Genomic DNA, 10,280 nt, shown 5'->3' on the forward strand with positions numbered 1-10,280 from the left:
GTGATGGCACTGAATCAAATTAACACTGTGCAGATCAGAACTTCACTGAATTTGGTTGCTGAAGGTGGCTGATGGATGTATGTAAAAGAGTGCATGGCCCATTGGATTATCTGTCCTTTCCACCGAGTAGTCTTTCCCACATTTATATAGAACATCGATACAGCACAAGAACAGGCCCTTCGGCTCACAATGTCTATACTGAATATCAATAGTCAATAGTCGTTTATTTGTCACATACACATAAATATGTAGTGAAATGAAACATTACCCGCAGTTGAACAATAAGACCAATAAGATTAATCAATAAAAATGCAATAACACATACAATCACAACTAACACCAAACAAAAAGAATCATCCATCACAGTGAGTCTCCTCCAGTCCCTCCTCACTGTGATGGAAGACCAGAATGTCTTTTTCTCTTCCCTGCCGTCTTGTCCCGCGGTCAGGCTGTTGGAGTTGCCACGTCGGGGCGGTCGGGGCTCCCGATATTGAAGCCCCCGCTGGGCGGTGAAAAATCCCGCGGCCTATTTCAGGCCGCGCCGGATGGTGAAAGGTCCGTGGCGGGCAGACCCAAACCCCGTGATTCGGGGCGGGCGAACACGCTGCCTCTGCCGCTGCCGGAGCTCCCGATGTCGGCCCCCATCCAGGGGCCTGCGGGCTTCCGACGTCCACGCGGCCCGCGCCGGAGCCTCCGGAGACGAGTCGCAGCCGTTCCCGCAGCATCCGCAGGCAGCCAGCGCCGCAGGTGGTGAGTCCGGGCCGTGGGCTCTGCGAACCAGAGCCCCAGGTGGTCCCAGGTGCATGGCCGGTGGTAGGCCGCAACGGGAACGGAGACATGACACAGAACAAAGGTTGCGTCTCCGTTCGGGAGAGAGAATGTTACAGTTCCCGTTCCCTCCCACCCCCCCCCCCCCCCCCAAAACATAACATACAACACATCATATTAAAACTACAATTCAGACAAAAACAACAAAAAACACAAAAGACAGATGGACTGCAGGCAAGCCGCAGCTGCGACGGCAGCTAAATTAATCTCTTCTGCCTGCACGTGATCCATATCCCTCCATTTCTAGCATATCCAGTGTCTATCTGAAAGCCTCTTAAATGCCACTATCATAATCTAAACCACCATCTATGTGTTTGCTTATTATTGGTCATGGTCTGTTTGAATTAGTGAGAGGTAACTAATGATTCTGCAAAGTACTGCAAAAATGTCAGAAATTTGATGTGGACACAGAAAATACTGGCAATACTCAGCAGGTTGGTCAGCATTTGTGGGAGAGAAACAATTATTGCACTTGGGTTAATTTAATCGGAACTGAATTTCAAGACGCATAGAAAGTGGAGAAGAGAAGAAATCTTAAAAGGTTTTACACTAGTGGAAAGCAGCAGAGATCATATGTTAGGTACGGTTTAAAGAAAATAAGGATAAAAATGTGATAAATCAAGGAATAATGGATGAATTTCAAAGGAGTGTAACGGAGTAGAAGAATTATTCTTTGAAATTGTTGAATCCAATGGATGTAATGTGTTTCATTGGCAAGTAAAATGTTACTTATTGAGCTAACATTGAGTTTCTCTCCAGGAATTAAGGACAAGGAAGTCAAAGTGGGAGTCAGATGGAGTATTAAATTGACAGGCAAACCAAAGTCGGAGTAATACTGCAGACTGAACAGAGCAATGTATAAAATGGACACCCACTTTATTTGATCTTCTCAGTGTCAAGAGGGCTGAATTACACAATGAATATTGTACAAAACAGAAAATGCCAGAGATTTCAGCAGAGCAGGTAACATCCATGGAGAGAGAGAGAGATCAATGACCTGTCAGAGTTCTGAAGAAGAGTCTTCAACTTGAAACGTTCAAACTGTTTTTCTTTCCGCAAAATGCTGTCTGACCTGCTGCATACCCTCCATTGTTGTGTGATGTTCAGATTTATGAATGACACAGTGGTATAGCTGGTGGTACTGTTGCCTCACACCACCAACAACCCATGTTCAATCTTGACCTTAGGTGCTGTGTGGAGTTTGCGCATTCTCTTTGTAATGCTGTTGTATTCCATCTACATCCAAAACACTTGGGCATGGTAGTAGGTTGATTGGCCACTGTAAATTGCTCCTGGAAGTGTCGGTGAGTGGTGGAATTTTGGGGAGGGGATAGTTGGTGGGAATGTGGAGACGATAGTTTACAGGGACAATTAGTGAGGGAATGTGATTGCTTTGAAATCTGGCATTGAGTTGATGGGTCAAGTGACCTTGGCCTCTTCAATGGCACGGGGAAATATGGAATATAGAATTTCCAACACCTGTAGCTTCTTTTTGCTTGTGGTTAATAAAGTATATTGGAAAAAGGAAAATAAAACTAAACATCTATTTAACTTCATGGTGGGGAGGGAGGGGATAAAATTGATGGTGTTGTATCTCCTGCATTTCCACAATGGTATGTTGGAAAGGAAAAGGAATTTAGAAGTGGTTATTAAATGGAATAGGATGCTGTGTGGTGCAGAAACTACCTTTGGAGAAGGATGGTCAGCTTGGACTCAGTGGGCCAATCGGCCTGTTTCCATGCTGCATCTCTGAAACTAAAATCCAAAACTAAATGTAGTCATTATTGGATCTCCTTATTTTTTCTGCGAAACTGTATCATTTCACATTTCTCAGAATTAAATTTCATCTGCTACATGAATTCTGAGAGGGCAGGGAAGGTATCACTCTGAAGTTGAGTGGTGGAGAATGGTCCATTGCAAATGGAGGTTTAATTGTTGCAAGAAACATACTATGAGCACCCTAATGTGGCTTTGGGAGGAAGAAAAGCATGTGAAAGCAGAAGTGCAGAGATAGAATAGATACGGTTGGCATCAATTGAGATGGGGGAATTTCCTGGTTGAGGGAAATGGAAGTGATTTTGGAAACACCCGTATGATGAGTGCCATTATCAAAACTGGTTCCATGGAAGAGAATAATCTGGGAGAATGGTATTAATATCCATGCAGAAATCGGGCTATAGGAAGGTGCAGTGTAGGAGGGAGGGGGTAGTATCATCAAGATCACAATGGGAATTGATATACTTTTAACAGATATTAATTTGTGTAAATGGAGATAGAGACTGAAGAGAAGAGACTGAGATGGACCACATCAAGGTGAAGAAAGAATGGAAAGCAACCAAGTTGATGGAATATTAAATTTCACAGCAAGAACAAGAAATGTTACCAATATAGTCAGCACAATCCATTTTCCATGAGAAAGCAGACATAGCCAAACATTATAATAATATTTATTTGGAAAAAGTGGTATGGGTCTAAAAGGAAGTTGTTTAATGTGAGACATGCTCAGTCAGGTAAAAGAGGTTTGTGGTGGATGGGAACTGGTTTGGTCTCTTTTCAAGGAAGAAACAAAAAGCCTTCAGGTATTCCTGATGGGGGATGGAAGAGTAGAGCAAGAAAAATAGAAAACATTACAAAGTGGCAAGAGTATAGTTTTAAAGAGTCTGGATAAAAGGAGGATAAAAAAGGAAGAGGAAAGTTCTATGGATAAGAACAGCTATAATGATGGGTCCACTCTTTCCAGCTTAATGCCATCTTTTCTATAGCAAGCCGACCATAACTGAAGACAATACTCCAAATGTGGTCTCAACAATGTCTTGTACAAATGTAACACAACACCCTAACTTCTATACTAAATTCTGTGTACGATGAAGGCCAGTGTGTCAGAAGCCTTCTTCGACATCCCATCTACTTGTGACACCACTTTCAAGGAGCTTTTACACTTACATTCCCAAATTCCTCTACTTTGCAATACCTCCCCAGGGTCCTACCAATCACTGGGAAGGTCCAGCCCTGGTTTGACTTCGCAAAATGTAAGACATCACACATCACACTTATTTGAATTCAATTCCATCTGCCATTCTTCGGCATACTTGCCCAGCTGATCAAGATCCCATTGTAATTCTTACTAACTATCTTCACTATCTGTGATACCACTTACATTAGTGTATTTTTACTATATATGCCTTATACATTCTCATCTAAATAGTTCATATAGATGACAAACAGCAATAGGCCCAGCACTGATCGCTGAGACACACCACTAGTTACAGGCATCCATTCCTAAAAACGACCTTTCACCACCGCTCTCTGTTGCCTTGCATTGTTAATTCTGTATACAGGGAGCTCGCTCTTCCTGGATCCCATGCGATCAAATCTTCCAAGGCAGCCTATCATGCCGCACCTTTAATAAAAGCCTTGCTGAAGTCTATATATTTACAATAGACAATAGATACAGGAGTAGGCCAATCGGCCCTTCGAGCCAGCACCGCCATTCAATGTGATCATGGCTGATCATTCACAATCAGTACCCCGCTCCTGCCTTCTCCCCATACCCCCTGACTCCGCTATCATAAAGAGATCTATCTAGCTCTCTCTTGAAAGCATCCAGAGAATTGACCTCCACTGCCTTCTGAGGCAAAGAATTCCACAGATTTACAACTCTGACTGAAAAAGTTTTTCATCATCTCCGTTCTAAATGGCCTACCCCTTACTCTTAAACTGTGGCCCCTGGTTCTGGACTCCCCCAATTTTGGGAACATGTTTCCTGCCTCTAAAGTGTTCAATCCCTTAATAATCTTATATATTTCAATAAGATCCCCACTCATCCTTCTAAATTCCAGTGTATACAAGCCTAGTCGCTCCAGTCTTTCAACATACGACAGTCCCGCCATTCTGGGAATTAACCTAGTGAACCTACGCTGCACTCCCTCAATAGCAAGAATGTCCTTCCTCAAATTTGAAGACCAAAACTGCACACAGTACTCCAGGTGCGGTCTCACTCGGGCCCTGTACAACTGCAGAAGAACCTCTTTGCTCCTATACTCATCTCCTCTTGTCATAAAGGCCAACAAGCTTTCTTCATTGCCTGCTGCACCTGCATGCTAACTTTAAGTGACTGATGAACAAGGACACCCAGATCTCTTTGTACCTCCGCATCTCCTAACTTGACAACATTCAGATAATAATCTGCCTTCCTGTTCTTACCACCAAAGTGGATAACCTCACACTTATCCACATTAAACTGCATCTGCCAAACATCTGCCCACTCGCACAACCTGTCCAAGTCACCCTGCATCCTCATAGCATCCTCCTCACAGTTCACACTGCCACCCCGCTTTGTGTCATCCTCAAATTTGCTAATGCTCCTCTTAATCCCTTCATCTAAGTCATTAATGTATATTGTAAATAGCTGTGGTCCCAGCATCGAGTCTTGCGGTACCCCACTAGTCACTGCCTGCCATTCTGAAAGGGACCCGTTAATCCCCACTCTTTGCTTTCTGTCTGCCAACCAATTTTCTATCCATGCCTGCACCCGACCCCCAATACCATGTGCTCTAATTTTGCACACTAATCTCCTATGTGGGACCTTGTCAAATGCTTTCTGAAAGTCGAGGTACACCACATCCACTAGGTCTCCCTTGGCCATTTTCCTAGTTACATCCTCAAAAATTTCAGAAGATTAGTCAAGCATGATTTCCCCTTCGTAAATCCATGCTGACTCGGACCGATCCTGTTACTGCTATCCAAATGTTCTGCAATTTCTTCTTTTATTATTGATTCCAGCATCTTCCCCACCACTGTTGTCAGGCTAACTGGTCTATAATTTCCCATTTTCTCTCTCCCTCCTTTCTTAAAAAGTGGGATAACATTAGCTACTCTCCAATCCACGGGAACTGATCCTGAATCTATAGAACATTGGAAAATGATCACCAATGCGTCCACGATTTCTAGAGCCACTTCCTTAAGTACCTTGGGATGCAGACCATCAGGCCCTGGGGATTTATCAGCCATCAGTCCCATCAGTCTACCCAACACCATTTCCTGCCTAATGTGAATTTCCTTCAGTTCCTCCGTTACCCTAGGACCTCTGTCCACTAGTACATATGGGAGATTGGATCTGTCTTCACTAAGGAAGACACAAACAAAGTACCTATTCAACTCGTCTGCTATTTGTTTCCCATAATAAATTCAAATATTTATAGCCCTACCCTCTTTATTGCATCTTTAAAAATCTCAATCAAATTCATGACATACAATCTCTTACCTACAAAATTATGCTGACTTTCCCTAATTAACCCCTGTCTTTCAAAATGCATTTACATCTTATCCTTCATAATCCTCTGCAGTAACTTGCCTGCCACTGATGCTTGGCCTACTGGTCTATAGATCCCTTTTTTTCTCCACATTGAAACCCTTCTTAAAATAGAGGCACAACATTAGCTCCCCACCAGCCTTCTGTGCTCACCTGTGGCTAACGATGATTCGCGTGTCTGACGATGAAAGGGTGCTTGGAATAACTCTTAAAAAAATTAAGTGTTCTTCATTTTTTAAGAGTTAAAGAATTAAAGGCTAATGGGACTAGCTTAGATAGGGCTTCCTGCTTAACATGGACGAGTTGGGCTGTAGGGCCTGTTCCCTTGCTGTATGACTCCATAATTGTATCTCATGGGATCTTTATGTATGACTTAGCACTTTGGTGCAACACAGTGAGGCAGCAGCAGCTGGTAGAACCCAGATTCCATCCTGTCCTCGGGTGCTGTCAGTTTGGAGTTTGCACATTCTCCCTGTGGGTTTCCTATGGGTGTTCCCGTGTCCTTCCACATCCAAAAGACGAGTGGGTTTGCAAGTTAACCGCCTCTGTAAATTGCCTCAAGTGTGTAGGGAGTGGATGTGAAGGTGGGATAACATAGAACTAGTGTGAACGCGTGATTGATGGTCAGCGTGGACTCGGTGGACCAAAGGGTCTGTTTCTATGCTGTATCTCTAAATTAAATTTTGGAGTCAAAATTCTATCCCAACTTATTTAGAAGGGACAATGAACATAAAATGAATTCTGCGTTCCCCAAGTTATACACAAAGACCCATATACTGAAAAATAAGTAAAAATAAAGCAACTGTATGCAGAAAATATTCAGGATAGTAACCAATTTATTTTTAGTAATGCGAACACACACACCCACAGACACACATACACACACACACACACACACTGTGCACACACACATAAATATTGCAACAATAATTTTAGTAACTATACATATTTTTTGAAAAATAATTTCTTAATTTTTTGAAGTTCAAAATTGAGAAGTTCTCATACTTGAAATAAAGAAACTGAATTCCCAAGAATATGAGTGATTAATAACAATAAAATTCCTCCTTGTACCCAAACCCACAGTCTTTCATAGTTATACCAAGGATTGGGGTAGTTTCTTCTCGTCTTGTGTTCTGGTTATTTTTCCTGTTTATAATCCGGCCTATTTTGAAAAAAAATGACATCTAAAATTACTCCATTAGTTTAGAAAAAAAATACAATTTTCATTCAAAGCCATGTAAACCTGTTGACTTGTCATCAGTGGTGTGCTGTAAAGTACTCAGACATTAGGGGAGCACAGTGGCTCAGCTAGTAGAGCTTCTGCCTCACATTGCCAGAGACCTGGGTTGGATCCTGACTTTGGGTGCTGTGTCTGCACATTCTCCCTCTGACCACATGGGTTTCCTCTGGGTGCCTCTGTTCCCTCTCACATCCCAAAGACGTGCGGGTTTATAGCTTAATTGGCCCTTGTAAAATTGCCCTGAGTGTGTAGGGGGTGGATTTGAAAGTGGGATAACATAGAACTAGTGTGAATGGGTGATCGAAGGTCAGTGTGGACACGGTGAGCCGAAGGGCCCCGTTTCCTTACTGTGTCTCTAAACTATTACGAGGATTTCTCATCTTTCTTTGTCTTCGCTCTGACTAAATTGAGAAAGGATTTTCGAAGATCTCTTTTCACGAGGATAGGAGCCAGGGACAGTTGCATTACTAAGGACAAAACTCCTGATGATTTCCATTGCTCTCATTATGAAAGTACCTTTCTTATTTGTAGCCATGTGAGAATGATCAGCAAATGCAATTGTAACAAAATGCCTGAAGCACTGCACCTCGGATGTCAGTAAAGTTATTTCTAGTCAATGTCAAAATGCATGACTGTTGTTGCACTGCCAATGGCAAATACTCGAGTAGATTGAACAGTAAGTAGTATTGTGTACTAATTCCATAATTCTTTTGATATTCATGTGAACCACAGAAGACTGTGATCTGTGGCATTTGTGATCAATAACACGCTCACCTCTTCTGGTTCAAAGCAGCCCACCGTGCAAATATTTATTCTTTGAAATAGTACCTTGCAAATATTTTGCTTTCACCTCAGAAGCAAGAGCATATCCATTGGCCAAAGCTGGTAGTTTCTTGCTCTGTAACTATTGGCCAAAAGTAGTAAATTACTCTTTGAAGACATAGAAACATAGAAACATAGAAAATAGGTGCAGGAGGAGGCCATTTGGCCCTTCGAGCCAGCACTGCCATTCATTGTGATCATGGCTGATCATCCACAATCAGTAACCTTTGCCCAACTTCTCCCCATATCCCTTGATTCCACTAGCCCCCAGAACTCTATCTAACTCTCTTTTAAATTCACCCAGTGATTTGGCCTCCACTGCCCTCTGTGGCAGAGAATTCCACAAATTCACAACTCTCTGGGTGAAAAAGCTCCTTCTCACCTCAGTTTTAAATGGCCTCCCCTTTATTCTAAGACTGTGGCCCCTGGTTCTGGACTCACCCAACATTGGGAACATGTTTCCTGCATCTAGCTTGTCCAGTCCTTTTATAATTTTATACGTCTCTAAGATCCCCTCTCATCCTTCTAAACTCCAATGAATACAAGCCTAGTATTTTCAATCTTTCCTCATATGGCAGTCCCGCCATCTAAGGGATCAATCTCGTGAACCTACGCTGCATTGCCTCAATTACAAGGATGTCCTTCCTCGAATGAGGAGACCAAAATTGTACACAATACTCCAGATGTGGTCTTACCAGGGCCCTGTTCAACTGCAGAAGAACCTCTTTACTCCTCTACTGAAATCCTCTCGTTATGAAGGCCAACATGCCATTAGCTTTCTTCACTGCCTGCTGTACCTGCACGCCAACTTTCAGTGACTGGTGTACAAGGACACCCAGGCCTCGCTGTACTTCCCCCTTACCTAACCTGACGCTATTGAAATAATAATCTGCCTCCTTGTTTTTGCCACCAAGGTGGATAACCTCACATTTCTCTATATTATACTGCATCTGCCTCGCATCTGCCCACTCACTCAACCTGTCCAGGTCACCCTGCAACCTCCTAACATCCTCTGCGCAGTTCACACTGCCACTCAGCTTTGTGCCATCTGCAAACTTGCTAGTGTTACTTCTAATTCCTTCATCCAAATCATTCATATTTATAGTAAACAGTTGCGGCCCCAACACCGAGCCTTGCGGCACTCCACTCGCCACTACCTGCCATTCTGAAAAGAACCCGTTTACTCCTACTCTTTGCTTCCAGTCTGCTAACCAATTCTCTATCCATGTCAACACCCTACCCCCAATACCATGTGCTCTAATTTTGCTCACCAATGTCCCGTGTGGGACCTTATCAAAGGCTTTCTGAAAGTCTAGATACACTACATCCACTGGCTCCCCTTCATCCATTTTACTTGTCACATCCTCAAAAAATTCCAGAAGATTAGTCAACCATGATTTCCCTTTCATAAATCCACGCTGACTTGGACTTATCCTTTTACTGCTATCCAAATGCACCATTATTACCTCTTTAATAATCGGCTCCAGCATCTTCCCCACCACCAATGTCAGGCTAACTGGTCTGTAATTCCCCGTTTTCTCTCTCGCTCCTTTCTTGAAAAGTGGGATAACATTAGCTATCCTCCAATCCATAGGAACTGATCCTGAATCTATTGAACATTGGAAAATGATCACCAATGCGTCCACTATTTCTAGAGCCACCTCCCTGAGTACCATCAGGCCCTCAGGATTTATCAACCTTCATTCCCATCAGTCTACCCAATACTATTTCTCCCCTAATGCAAATTTCTTTGTTCCTCTACCCCCAGATCCTCTACCCTCTAGTACATCTGGGAGATTGTTTGTGCCTTCCTTAGTGAAGACAGATCCGAAGTACCTGTTCAACTCTTCTGCCATTTCCTTGTTACTACCCATAATAATTTCACCCGTGTCTGCCTTCAAGGGATCCACATTTGACTTTGCTACTCTTTTTCTCTTAACATATCTATAGAAGCTTTTTCTGTCCTTCTTTATATTCTTGGCCAGCTTCCCTTCGTACTTCATCTTTTCAGCCTGTATTGCCCGTTTTGTTACCTTCTGTTGTCCTTTGAAAGTTTCCCAATCCTCTGGCTTCCCGCTA

Source organism: Rhinoraja longicauda, chromosome 14 (assembly GCF_053455715.1).
Source record: "Rhinoraja longicauda isolate Sanriku21f chromosome 14, sRhiLon1.1, whole genome shotgun sequence".
Taxonomy (NCBI): domain Eukaryota; kingdom Metazoa; phylum Chordata; class Chondrichthyes; order Rajiformes; family Arhynchobatidae; genus Rhinoraja; species Rhinoraja longicauda.